The following is a 13,155-nucleotide window of genomic DNA, read 5'->3' as shown; positions in this document are numbered from 1 at the left end:
TGAAGCAGTGGGGAGTGAAACAAGCATGTTCTCATATTCTGGAGCTGAGAGACTGGAGAGGCATGTGTGGAGCCACATATTATCTGCCACATGTTATCTGTCTTATCTTTTGCAAAAATATAAACAAGTATATCCAAAGAAATGATGTATGATGATGTTATATTATTTCACATGTATTGAATAAAATGTGTAGTCTTTGATTAACAGGTTAAAAAATTTATGATTGAAATGTGGTTAAGAACTGAGAATTAGAGGAAAAACATTAAGGTTTGACATTCTCAATCAGCTATATATGAAAGAGATAATGTTGTGTGGTGTATGAATAAAAAGGATGAAGTTTAAGTAACGGTTTTAAACTGTAAATGAAGTAAATGCTGTAACTAAAAGTTTGAGCAGCACCAATGTAAGAATTAAAGCCTCTGTTTAAGAGGAAGTGTAACATTGAGTGAGACAGGAATAGAGCAGATGTTCGGGAATTGGGGAAGTGAGAGCTGTAACTTATAGCACAAGACTGATGACTAAGGCGGGGGAAAGGCAAAGAAGAGGCCAGCAGACAGCTCAGGACCGAGGTGATGATAGACACGACTCGGGAAATTCCAGAAAATCACCTTATGTCATGGGTGACCAATGGGACAGCCATGGCAACAACCACTGGCCAGTGAGCACAAAGGGTTTGGTGGAAATGCTCTATAAAATGGGCAAGAATAGAGGAACTAGTTGGTTGTTTCCTCGCAAAAGACCAACGAACAAGATCGGAGAGACGCTACAGATGAATCAGAGGACCAGAGACACAGCCCAGCTGATCGACTGCATTAAAAAGAGGATCAACCTGCTTGCCTTAGAAGGACTGTGCCTCAAGATTAAGAATCTGATTTCATCTAAAGCCTTTTTATCCAGACAACAGAAGTGAACTTGATTGGTGAACAGCTGATTGCTCTAAGTTTCAGGCTTCTGGAAGTCTTGAATCAACCTCATTTATGTCTCTGGGTTTCCTTCAACTCTTCAGCCTCTGGAAACTACTGTCTTCAGAGACATATGACAACAAAGATCCCGTTTAACCATTGAAGCCTGGAGCATCAGTACGTGCCACTTAAAGGAAGAAAACTGAAGATTAAGTCGTATTCCCTTCAAGAAATCACTCGTTGTTACCAGAAGAACCGTCTCCATCAGGTGCATGGATGAGCCTCCGTCTTCAAAGCCTCTCCAACCTCATTAGTTTCAGCATCAGGGTAAGACAGGTTGAGTTGATTGATTCATTTCTATTATTGAAATTATTACGTGTTGCCAAATTGAAGCTGTTACTGACCCCTGCATAAGCGTTGCTAATTAAAGAAAGCATATACAATTCTAGTTAAATCGTGGACATTCAATTAATTGAGTCACCTTATTTTTGGTTTTTTATTGGTGGTAAAAAGTCTTGTTGCCTGGTTCTAAGAGATTTTGGGAGGTTTTATAGGTTGCCTTAGCCAAGTTTGTTAAAACAGCGCCCTTGGGGCTCGTGCTGAGCCACTAAAATTAACCTAGCCCATATACCAAGAGCCAGTTGTAAAAATAGGGAATGAGCAGCTGTGAACAGAAGTGACTGTTGAAAGTGTGGATGACGGCGATAGGCTACTCAGTCGTCCAGACCTACAGTTGAAGAAGGGCCAGACTTTTGTATGAAGGCTGTCAGAGGCTAGGCGAGTCATTTCCCGACACCAGCTTAAACAGAACTTTCAGTAAACCTGCTTAGTAAGACCTTTCAGGTTTAGGGAAGTCCGGACCCGTTGGATGGAGAGCTGGATTGAGCAATCCCTTTAGACATAGGGAAGTAGGAGGGAGTGGTTAGCTCATCGGACAGCGAAAAAAAATAAAATAAAATAAAATATATATATATATATATACTGCTCAAAAAAATAAAGGGAACACTTAAACAACACAATATAACTCCAAGTAAATCAAACTTATGTGAAAGCAAACTGTCCACTTAGGAAACAACACTGATTGACAATCAATTTCACATGCTGTTGTACAAATGGAATAGACAACAGGGGGAAATCTTTGGCGATTAGCAAGACACACTCAATAAAGGAGTGGTTCTGCAGGTGGGGACCACAGACCACTTCTCAGTACCTATGCTTTCTGGCTGATGGTTTGGTCACTTTTGAATCTTGGTGGTGCTTTCACACTCGTGGTAGCATGAGACGGACTCTACAACCCACACAAGTGGCTCAGGTAGTGCAGCTTATCCAGGATGGCACATCAACGCGAGCTCTGGCAAGAAGGTTTGCTGTGTCTGTCAGCGTAGTGTCCAGAGCCTGGAGGTGCTACCAGGAGACAGGCCAGTACACCAGGAGACGTGGAGGAGGCCGTAGGAGGGCAACAACCCAGCAGAAGGACCGCTACCTCCACCTTTGTGCAAGGAGGAACAGGAGGACCACTGCCAGAGCCCTGCAAAATGACCTCCAGCAGGCCACGAATGTGCATGTGTCTGCACAAACATTTAGAAATCGACTCCAGGAGGATGGTATGAGAGCCCGACGTCCACAAATGGGGGTTGTGCTCACAGCCCAACACCGTGCAGGACGCTTGGCATTTGCCAGAGAACACCAGGATTGGCAAATTTGCCACTGGCGCCCTGTGCTCTTCACAGATGAAAGCAGGTTCACACTGAACACATGTGACAGACGTGACAGAGTCTGGAGACACCATGGAGAGCAATCTGCTGCCTGCAACATCCTTCAGCATGACCGGTTTGGCAGTGGGTCAGTAATGGTGTGGGGTGGCATTTCTTTGGAGGGCCACACGTTTATGTCATGATCTTCGGATGTTTGGGCTTTGTTTTTTATTTATGTTGGTTTCGTGATAATTTTGTTGCTTATTTATGTTAAAAGGTTCTTGCCATATTCAGTTTATTTCTCTGTGTTCATTATTGTTATTAGGGTTTTGCATTATAAGTTTATTCCTTTGTGTTTAGTTTCTTATTTATTTCCCGTGTTCTTCTTTTCTGCATTTTGGTTAATTCTCTTATTTTAGTGTTTGTAGAGTCTGTTGTGTTTAGTTCAGCTCCCTGTGTATTATCTGCGTTTATTATTAACCTTCTCTCAGTCTACCTGTTTCCTCTCCTTCACAGCTGTTCCACAACCCTTACCTAGGTATATAAGCTTTCTGGTCTTGAATGTTCATTTCTGGTTCTTTCCATTATGTTGCCCCTGCTCTATGTCCTGCTTTCTCTGTGATCTTCCTGTACGTTGTCTTTCTAATTTTTTTTATCAAACCTTTCAGTGTTTGTGTCTATTATCCTCTGCATTTATGTCTTTTACAAAGCACAGTATCACAATGTTCTTATCTTTTGGGAGATGCCTGTGTCATTTCAAATCAGAAGCAAATGTCTTGGTTCAATAAAAAATATTTTTAGCCCTGTTGTTACAGGTGTTGCATCCATTGCTTAGGGAACAGATGATCCTGTAATCACAGACGTCTGCCACGCATCGATGCGGATAATCAGCTGCAACTGCGACTTTTGCAGAGAAAATGTTTCCAGAAAGGGCAGCCGACAACAGAGAAGGCAGAACAGCTTGAGTCAGTTGAAAACGAAACAGGAGCAGGAGGGCCCAGCACTGTGTCTCCTGTAGATCCTGAATCACTCAGTGGACGTAACGGCGGTAATCTGGAACAGTACAAACTTCAGTGATAGTTGTATGTGAAAATACCAGTTGATCAGCAGTTTTTCTGGCACCATCAACCATGCCACATTCAAATCACCTTTCCTCCCGCTTTGATGCTTGCTTTGAACTTTAGCAAATCGTCGTGCAGCCATGCAATTGGTTAATATGTTTTAACAACCAATTTAAATAATTGAGTGTTTGTCTGCATTAAAAGGCTAAATAAAAATGCATGACACACTTTTCAGATGTTTATTTGCAAACAAATAAAATTCTGTAAACCACTTATTGTTTTTCTTTCTTGTTACAGAACAGCTTATTTCTCATCATTAATAGAAGAGATCAAGAATAATCCTAGGTTTCTCTTTAGTACAGTTGCTAAACTTACACAGAGTCATAGCTCTGTTGAGCCGTCCATTCCCTCAGCGCTTAGCAGTCATGACGTTATGGGATTCTTCCAAAATAAAAATTAATTCTATTAAAAATAAAATCTTTTACATACTCCCGAAGATGATTACTTCATCCTCAGCAAGTGAGACAACATTGAAAGTAACTGTAGAACCTGATCTGTGTTTGGACTGTTTTGATCCTGTGGAGCTTCCTGAGTTATCAGAAATATTAGCTTCATCTAAACCTTCAACTTGTATGTTAGACCCAATCCCAACCAAATTATTTAAGGAAGTGTTCCCTCTGATTACCAGCCCCATTTTAGATATGATTAATCTATCTTTAGTAAATGGATATGTACCACAGGCTTTTAATGTAGCTGTAATTAAACCTTTACTTAAGAAACCTTTGGTTGATCGAGATGACTTGAAAAATTACAGACCTATATCCAATCTTCCATTCTTATCTAAAATTCTTGAGAAAATAGTTGCTAATCAAATGTGTGAGCATTTACACAGCAATGACCTGTTTGAAGAGTTTCAGTCAGGCTTCAGAGCTCATCATAGCACTGAAACAGCTCTGCTGAAAGTCACAATGATATTCTTATGGCCTCGGATAATGGACTTGTGTCTGTACTGGTTCTGTTAGATCTCAGTGCTGCATTTGATACAGTCGACCATAATATTCTCTTAAAAAGGCTGAAATATGCTGTAGGGATCAGGGGAACAGCACTAGGCTGGTTTAAATCTTATATATCTGACAGATTCCAGTTTGTTCATGTAAATGATAAATCATCTTTAAACTCCAGGGTTAATTGTGGAGTACCACAGGGTTCAGTACTTGGGCCAATTCTCTTTACTATATATATATGCTTCCAATAGGTCAAATTATCAGGCAGCATAGGATAAATCTTCACTGTTACGCTGATGATACTCAGCTTTACTTATCAATAAATCCTGATGAGCCCAACCAGTTAGATAGACTAGCATGTCTTGAAGATATAAAAACTTGGATGACTTTAAATTTTTTGCTTCTAAATTCAGACAAGACAGAAGTTGTCGTCTTTGGACCGGAGTCTTTAAAAAAAAAAACTGCTTAGTCAATCACTTAATCTGAATGGCATTAAATTGACCTTCGATAATAAAGTAAAAAACCTTGGTGTTATTTTTGACCAGGACATGTCATTTAAATCCCATATTAAACAGGTTTCTAGGATTTCCTTCTTTCATCTCTGGAACATTGCCAAAATTAGAAATATCCTGTTCAGGAGTGACGCTGAAAAACTAGTCCATGCATTTGTTACTTCAAGGCTGGACTATTGTAATTTGTTACTATCAGGATGTCCACAAAATGCAGTTAAAAGCCTTCAGCTGATTCAAAATGCTGCAGCAAGAGTTCTGATGAAAATTAAAAAGAGAGATCATATTTCTCCTATTTTAGCTTCCCTTCATTGGCTCCCTGTTAAATCCAGAATAGAATTTAAAATTATCCTCACATATAAAGCCCTTAATGATCTAGCTCCATCATACATCATAGATCTGATAGTTCCATATGTTCCTAACAGAGCACTTCGTTCTCAGACTGCAGGTTTACTGGTGGTTCCTAGAGTCTCTAGAAGTAGAATGGGAGGCAGATCCTTTAGTTATCAGGCTCCTCTCCTGTGGAACCAGCTCCCAGTTTTGGTCCGTGAGGCAGACACCCTGTCTACTTTTAAGGCTAGGCTTAAAACTTTCCTTTTTGATAAAGCTTGTAGTTAGAGTGGTATTAAGTTATCCTGAGCTATCTCTGTAGTTATGCTGCTATAGGCTTAGGCTGCTGGAGGACATAAAGACCACTTTCACCCTCTTCGCTACATTCTCACACTACTGTCCAATTTTGCATTATTTAGTGTTATTTCAGCATTTAACTTTGTTCTCTCTTTTCTCTTCCTAGAAGCTACACCTGGCCTGGCTCTGTGTCTACCCGTGACATCTTTCTGGAGAGGGGCATCGTCCGAGCTTCTGCTGGAAACAACTTAATGCTCACCCTCCACCGATGATCCACATAGCCCTGTCTTTTAGTGTTTAACCCTTTCTCTCTCCTAGACATGGAAATTGACTGAGCTTTTACTGTAACTAACTCTATGTGCTCTCTTTCAGACTCTATTCTTGAAAACTGGCTCAGAGTTTATCTGTTCTTTCTTTCTAGATGAAACGACTAAAGGAGCTACATCCATTAACATTTACTTTTCCTTCCCATAGAAAGTACTTCTGGATCAGTGCTTCTTTGTTCTCTGTGTGTGTCTGCTCTGTTCTCTCAAACCGTCGGTCATGGCAGATGGCCGCTCACACTGAGCCTGGTTCTGCTGGAGGTTTCTTCCTGTTAAAAGGGAGTTTTTCCTCTCCACTGTCACGACATGCATGCTCAGCATGAGGGATTGCTGCAAAGTCAATGCCAGGGACTGTCCACTGTCTCTACATGCTCATCCATGAGGAGGGATTGCAGCAAGTCACTGACTGGATGCAATCTGCTGGGTTTCCTTAGACAGAAAAATGTTTTATCCAATTTTAATAAAGAACTGAATCTGACTGCACTGTTCAATGATTAGGACTAATTGGAATGTACAGGGGTTAGACAATGAAACTGAAACACCTGTCATTTTAGTGTGGGAGGTTTCATGGCTAAATTGGACCAGCCTAGTAGCCAGTCTTCATTGATTGCACATTGCACCAGTAAGAGCAGAGTGTGAAGGTTAAATTAGCAGGGTAAGAGCACAGTTTTGCTCAAAATATTGAAATGCACACATTATGGGTGACATACCAGAGTTCAAAAGAGGACAAATTGTTGGTGCAGGTCTTGCTGGCGCATCTGTGACCAAGACAGCAAGACTTTGTGATGTATCAAGAGCCACGGTATCCAGGGTAATGTCAGCATACCACCAAGAAGGACGAACCACATCCAACAGGACTAACTGTGGACGCAAGAGGAAGCTGTCTGAAAGGGATGTTCGGGTGCTAACCCGGATTGTATCCAAAAAACATAAAACCACGGCTGCCCAAATCACGGCAGAATTCAATGTGCACCTCAACTCTCCTGTTTCCACCAGAACTGTCCGTTGGGAGCTCCACAGGGTCAATATACACGGCCGGGCTGCTATAGCCAAACCTTTGGTCCCTCGTGCCAATGCCAAACGTCGGCTTCAATGGTGCAAGGAGCGCAAATCTTGGGCTGTGGACAATGTGAAACATGTATTGTTCTCTGATGAGTCCACCTTTACTGTTTTCCCCACATGTGGGAGAGTTACAGTGTGGAGAAGCCCCAAAGATGCAGACCACCCAGACTGTTGCATGCCCAGAGTGAAGCATGGGGGTGGATCAGTGATGATTTGGGCTGCCATATCATGGCATTCTCTTGGCCCAATACTTGTGCTAGATGGCCACGTCACTGCCAAGGACTACCAAACCATTCTTGAGGACCATGTGTATCCAATGGTTCAAACATTGTATCCTGAAGGCGGTGCCGTGTATCAGGATGACAATGCACCAATACACACAGCAAGACTGGTGAAAGATTGGTTTGATGAACATGAAAGTGAAGTTGAACATCTCCCATGGCCTGCACAGTCACCAGATCTAAATATTATTGAGCCACTTTGGGGTGTTTTGGAGGAGCCAGTCAGAAAACGTTTTCCTCCACCAGTATCACGTAGTGACCTGGCCACTATCCTGCAAGAAGAATGGCTTAAAATCCCTCTGACCACTGTGCAGGACTTGTATATGTCATTCCCAAGACGAATTGATGCTGTATTGGCCGCAAAAAGAGGCCCTACACCATACTAATAAATTATTATGGTCTAAAACCAGGTGTTTCAGTTTAATTGTCCAACCCCTGTATGTACCTGACTTTTGTGAAGTGCCTTGAGACGACATGTGTTGTGAATTGGCGCTATATAAATAAACTGAATTCATACATTTGAATTTCCTACGTGCTGGTCCAACAACAACAAAAACCATTAAATAAACAGATGTTTTAGATAAACCTTTCTCTGTTTTACAGTTGGTGGCTATTTCCTTCAGTGCAACACATAAGTTGTTAAAAGCCTTGTATTTTACTCCAGGTGCAATTGGTTTTTAAAGATTGTAAATTTTGGGGGGTTTTCAGGACAATCCTTTCTTCAAAAGGCCTTTCTTTGCTACCACTTTAGTCGAGCAGTTCAGCTGTCCTGGAGGGTGAAATCCATAATGAAAGAATAGTAGAAGTTTTTTTTCTACCCATCAGTACCCACACAGGTCACAAATCGCTGCGCTCCTCCTGCCATCTTACGTCAGCCCGAGCCATTTGTTTTGCTTTAGCGTGTGTGCATTTGCTATTTACACGAAAGAGCGAAAAAACATTATTACCTTACCCTCCCTTCAGACTCTTGTCTTGAGAGGACAAATAACAGTTATATACTAAAGCTAAATTATACACTCAGCTGCACATACAGTGTACAGAGATGACAATTTCTGCCACTGAGGGATGTCACAATGCACTCTTGAGAACTGCACTGAGCTAGATGTTGAATATGTTGCTGATTGGAAAACAGCTTAAAAGAAAAGAATACATTTTAAAGCCAGATTGCTATCCATGTACTGTGGAGTAAACATTAGATGTTAAAGAGATGCAGAGGGCCTTCGCTAGAGAAAATCGACACTTACAGCTCCTTGACATGCACAGAAGGTCAACTCTATAAGGAAATAATGTATCTATTAGTCTAAGGCTGATTTAAACCTTATGTTAATTAAACAGTAGAGCTGATTTAAATTATATAATATCAAATGCCTCAACAAAAGACAAAGACAAAAAATAAGCATATTGGTTTTTCCAACTAATTTTTTTTTCCTTTACCTGATATCTATAAGAATAAAACACATTTAACAACCACCAATTACTACAGTTTTAACCAGATGCTTGAATAAGAATGTGATCAATGAGAGACATGACAAATCAGCAAAACCTAATTACAAATAAGCTTTATATTTAAATCTGGACTTTTGGATGATTCCAAGTAAAGTCAAAATTATACCTCAGTTTGTTCTGCTTGTATGTGCCTACTAGGTTGCGTCAGGACTCTCCATAGAAGTCCAAGTGCAGCACAGATTTTGTCGCCACGTTGGCTGTGCTCACAGGCAGGGTCAATAAAACTCCCATTCAGAGGGGGGTGCTAAGCACAGAGCAGCTAGACAAAACCCTGAGTCAGTAGAAAATAGAGCAAGACTGAAACAAGGACAAGGATACAAAAGTGCAGAGATATCCTGGTGAGAATTCACTTTATTCTTACTTTTAAGCTTTTTCTTCTCTTCTCTTCTCTTCTCTTCTCAGATGGCATTTAGTACAATATCGCCCCCTGTGAGGCAGCAATAAAAGAGCTACATCTCTTAGCAGAAAGCTGCATCTTCACTCAACCAAAATATGATCATGGGTGTGTGCGAACTGCCCCTTTACCATTTGGTACCTTTGCAGTTTTGGTCATTTCATATCCAACTTTTTTAGATATAAAATTGACCCCTTTAGAGGGTTATTTCATACCTACTATTCCATGACTACTGACAATTTAAATTCATTTTCTATATTTTACTTGTTGTCTACTGTAATTAAATGTACTTTTGTCACACCAATAAATGTCATCTAATAGCAGGATGACATTCAAGAGTTATCTTGGTTTATTATGAAGTCAAAATCTGTCATTTTTGGTAAGGGTCAGCTGGTTCAGATCCGAATAAAACAAAATGGAAAAAGGTTGCAGCAGATAGTTTGCAAATAATAATACCAAATTACTTTGCAAGATTTATGATGTTTTTTTTTTCTAAAATTCAAGAAAATACTGGACGGCTAAGTAAAATAAATGGATACATAATGGATATGCACACTGGAGGGAAATGGCATGTTTATGAGCATAAATAGTGAGTAGTTGCAACATGTTGGTGCAAAACTGCGCCATGAATTTGAAGCGTAAAACTGAACCAAAGTAACATGCCAAAAATTCAGCTTGATGTGTCAAATCTCTATATGAAGTATATAGAGGTTTACTGCACTACATTTTAGCAGAGATCAGTAACAGCTTGGTGAAAAAAAGTAAAAACACAAAAGATGTTTTTTTTTTTCATTACGCTGCCATTGAAGTTATTTTTTTCTTTCAAGTCCTTTTTGTTTACGAATAGAGGATGGATTTTTCTCAGTCTTGGTCTTAGTTATTTTGTTTTGGACAACATCTCTTTTCCTATGGTCTCCTCTACTTTAGACAGTTTTTGAAATATAAAATGCGCCTTGGGCATATGATGGACCTACGAGTCTCAACATCTATTTTGGATTACACAGGAAGTCCATGAAGAAAAACTAAAGTAGGGGAAGTATGATTTCTCCTGCGGTCTCCTGTCATAAACCTGATTGCTGCATTATTGATAACCTGGAGGCTTTTTAGAGAATTTTGAAAACATTTTAATAGCTAGGAATTACTACAGCCAAACCCAGAAGCAATATGCCACTTTTTAAAGATTACCTTGCAACAAAATGTTTTGGATTCTGAGGTTTTTCACCCTGGCTACTGAGGGATAACAGTAAAGTTTTTATTAACTGAGTCAAACGTGGAATGACGCCTGCAAGCTAGTTCAGGCTGTTAACTATGGGTGCATTGCTGTTTCCTTCCTAATCATCCTCACACTCCACAGGACAGACATCAAAAATGCTCAGCCATTCTGGGTGATCTATTTAAGTAGCAAAGCGCCCCTCTGAAGATCTGTGCTGCTGCTGCCCACTCTGTACGCTCTCTGCCTCTTTTCAGCCCCTTCCACTTCCATGACATCCTGGAGGCTCCAGGGTGGAGATACTTTCATTATCTATTTTACATATTGAGAAACCTGTTAATTAAGTAACGAGATTCAAGCCTAGATTCCAAACTTTATTTACATTCAGCAACAAAAATTTAAATGTATTTAAGGAAGAGGTGATATATTAACTTCATAAAAAGTCATTAAAACACTGATAAACGTGCTAGATTGCTGTTACCTTTTATCTTATACTGTGCTTTAAATCAGTACTTCCCAAAGTTTGGGTAAGAAACAAACTAAAGGTAACAAGCTTCTTTTTCGTTTTCTGAAATGATCTCCATTATTCCAAAGAAAGTAAAGACATATTACTAAGAGTAATATTGTATTTTTGCCATAACTATTAAAAATGACAAAATAAGACATCATAAATATAAAAAACAAGATACAACATATCTATAGATGCATGTATTAATCGCATTGCTTAATTAGCTAATCAGCAATGTTTGTGTTGTTTTACTGATGGTAAGAGTTGTACATCTCTACCACTACTATATTCTGAGCTATAAGAGGAAAAGTTCAAAAGGCACAGCTATAATGAATGAAGTTAGAGAAAATAACCCATTTAACTATTTGTTTATGACATTCATCATAGTGATTTATTCATAAAAAGTATATTTGTTTAAATGATTTTGGCACAGATGAAAATAACATAAGAGGATTTCTTGGATAGAAGTAACAATATTCCACACATTGTTAAATAATAAACAGGTTGCATTATAAAACCATTCAGTAAATATTGCTGCCCAAACATGTGGTACACTGAGAATTTGATGCTCTCATTGGCTTGCTCATTTTAGGGGGTGGATTAAGTCATTATTGAGAGTGCTGGCAAATGGAGAAGTGCTATTACTCCCATTATGCCTGCTTGAAATTAATTAGATTTTTAAAGTCAATCAAACATTCCTTGAAGCAAAAAGATATTTTTGTTATTAAAAATGAGAAAATAACTCCTCTAACTTTCTATCTTTCTGTAGGAGAGGCTTTTTTTAAACCTTATGAATATATACAAATACATATACATAGCAGTATCTAATATTAAGTATCAATCAGTACTTGGTATCAGTGTATATATATATATATATATATATATATATATATATATATATATATAGTATATATATATACACTATATAGTATATATATATATATATACTATATATATATATATATATATATATAATATATACACTATATATGCTCCACATATATATATATATATATATATATATATATATATATATATATATATATATATGTGGAGCATTATAACACTAGCTGTAATGCTCCATCAGCTTATGTTCCTCCTTCAACAACCTCCTTCAGGTTGTTGACAGCAGTAGCTCGTCGATGACCCCCTCCAGAAAGATGTTTTTTATGTTGTCTAAATTTATCACTTTATACCATCATGCCTTTAGACCTTGAAATAAACCTTCATATACATAAAACAGTTTTCAATTATTAAAGAATTTATGTAAAATGGAGATTATATTTTCTATTATATGCAGAAATGGCTACTGTTATTTTTTTAGCAGGATCCTAGTCCCATTTTCTTTGTATTGATTTGTTAGTGATTTTTACCATAGGAGTGATAATGTGTTTTGCCATTAACATTGTTTCATAAGAAAATCAATTTAAGCTACCAGTCCATCCGGATGCCTGTACTCTCCGCTCTTGCTTCCCGCCCCGCCCCCCCGATGTTTCTTGTAAAAGCAATTTCTATTTCAGGCATTCGACGCGTCAAGCTAATTTAACCAGCTGGAGAAAAAATAAAAAACAAGACGAGGAAAAGGACATGAGGTTAAGCAGATAATGTGCTTGCTATACCGAGCTGTCATCCCCCTTGTGTCTCCACTGTTGCTCTTTTGTTTGTTTGAAGGCTTCTAATGGTCCTTCCTATTGCCAGGTAATTTCCACGCTGAGGTGTGCTGTCGCTGCTGGTCACCATTTGGGTTAAGGCTGAGATCGGTGTGCCCAAGGGCACGTCCGCTCGCCCGTGACTTCACTGTCAGCACTAATGCATTCAGGGCAAAGCTGGATGCTTTTTCAGGTGTGTCACAGGCTGCGGCGTCAGCAGATCGTAATCAAATCCAATCTGGTATTAAAAGACGATCTTGACACTTGACTCCATCAAAAGAAAACAAGGAAAGTTAGTGTGTATAATGTGACCCCAGGCAGGTGTTCAATGATCTCTCTGACACTATTCTCCTCAAAGAACTTGATATTAATTACACTTTTAATTCAACTGCTGTTAATGGAGTCAACAAGGATTATTGCAAGTC

The 13,155-nt window shown here is 39.1% G+C and overlaps 1 long non-coding RNA gene across 1 annotated transcript; it reads left to right on the top strand.

Moving 5' to 3' along the window:
• Positions 1–1,181: 1,181 nt before the first annotated feature.
• On the top strand, positions 1,182–3,930 carry LOC124860928. The gene is made up of 2 exons (XR_007036502.1): positions 1,182–1,229; positions 3,412–3,930. It is a non-coding gene; the product is annotated as an uncharacterized LOC124860928 (long non-coding RNA).
• Positions 3,931–13,155: the final 9,225 nt, after the last annotated feature.

This window comes from Girardinichthys multiradiatus, chromosome 23, assembly GCF_021462225.1.
Source record: "Girardinichthys multiradiatus isolate DD_20200921_A chromosome 23, DD_fGirMul_XY1, whole genome shotgun sequence".
Lineage (NCBI taxonomy): Eukaryota > Metazoa > Chordata > Actinopteri > Cyprinodontiformes > Goodeidae > Girardinichthys > Girardinichthys multiradiatus.
The sequence above is the reverse complement of the archived record's forward strand: the minus strand, read 5'-3'. Positions and strand labels throughout refer to the sequence as shown.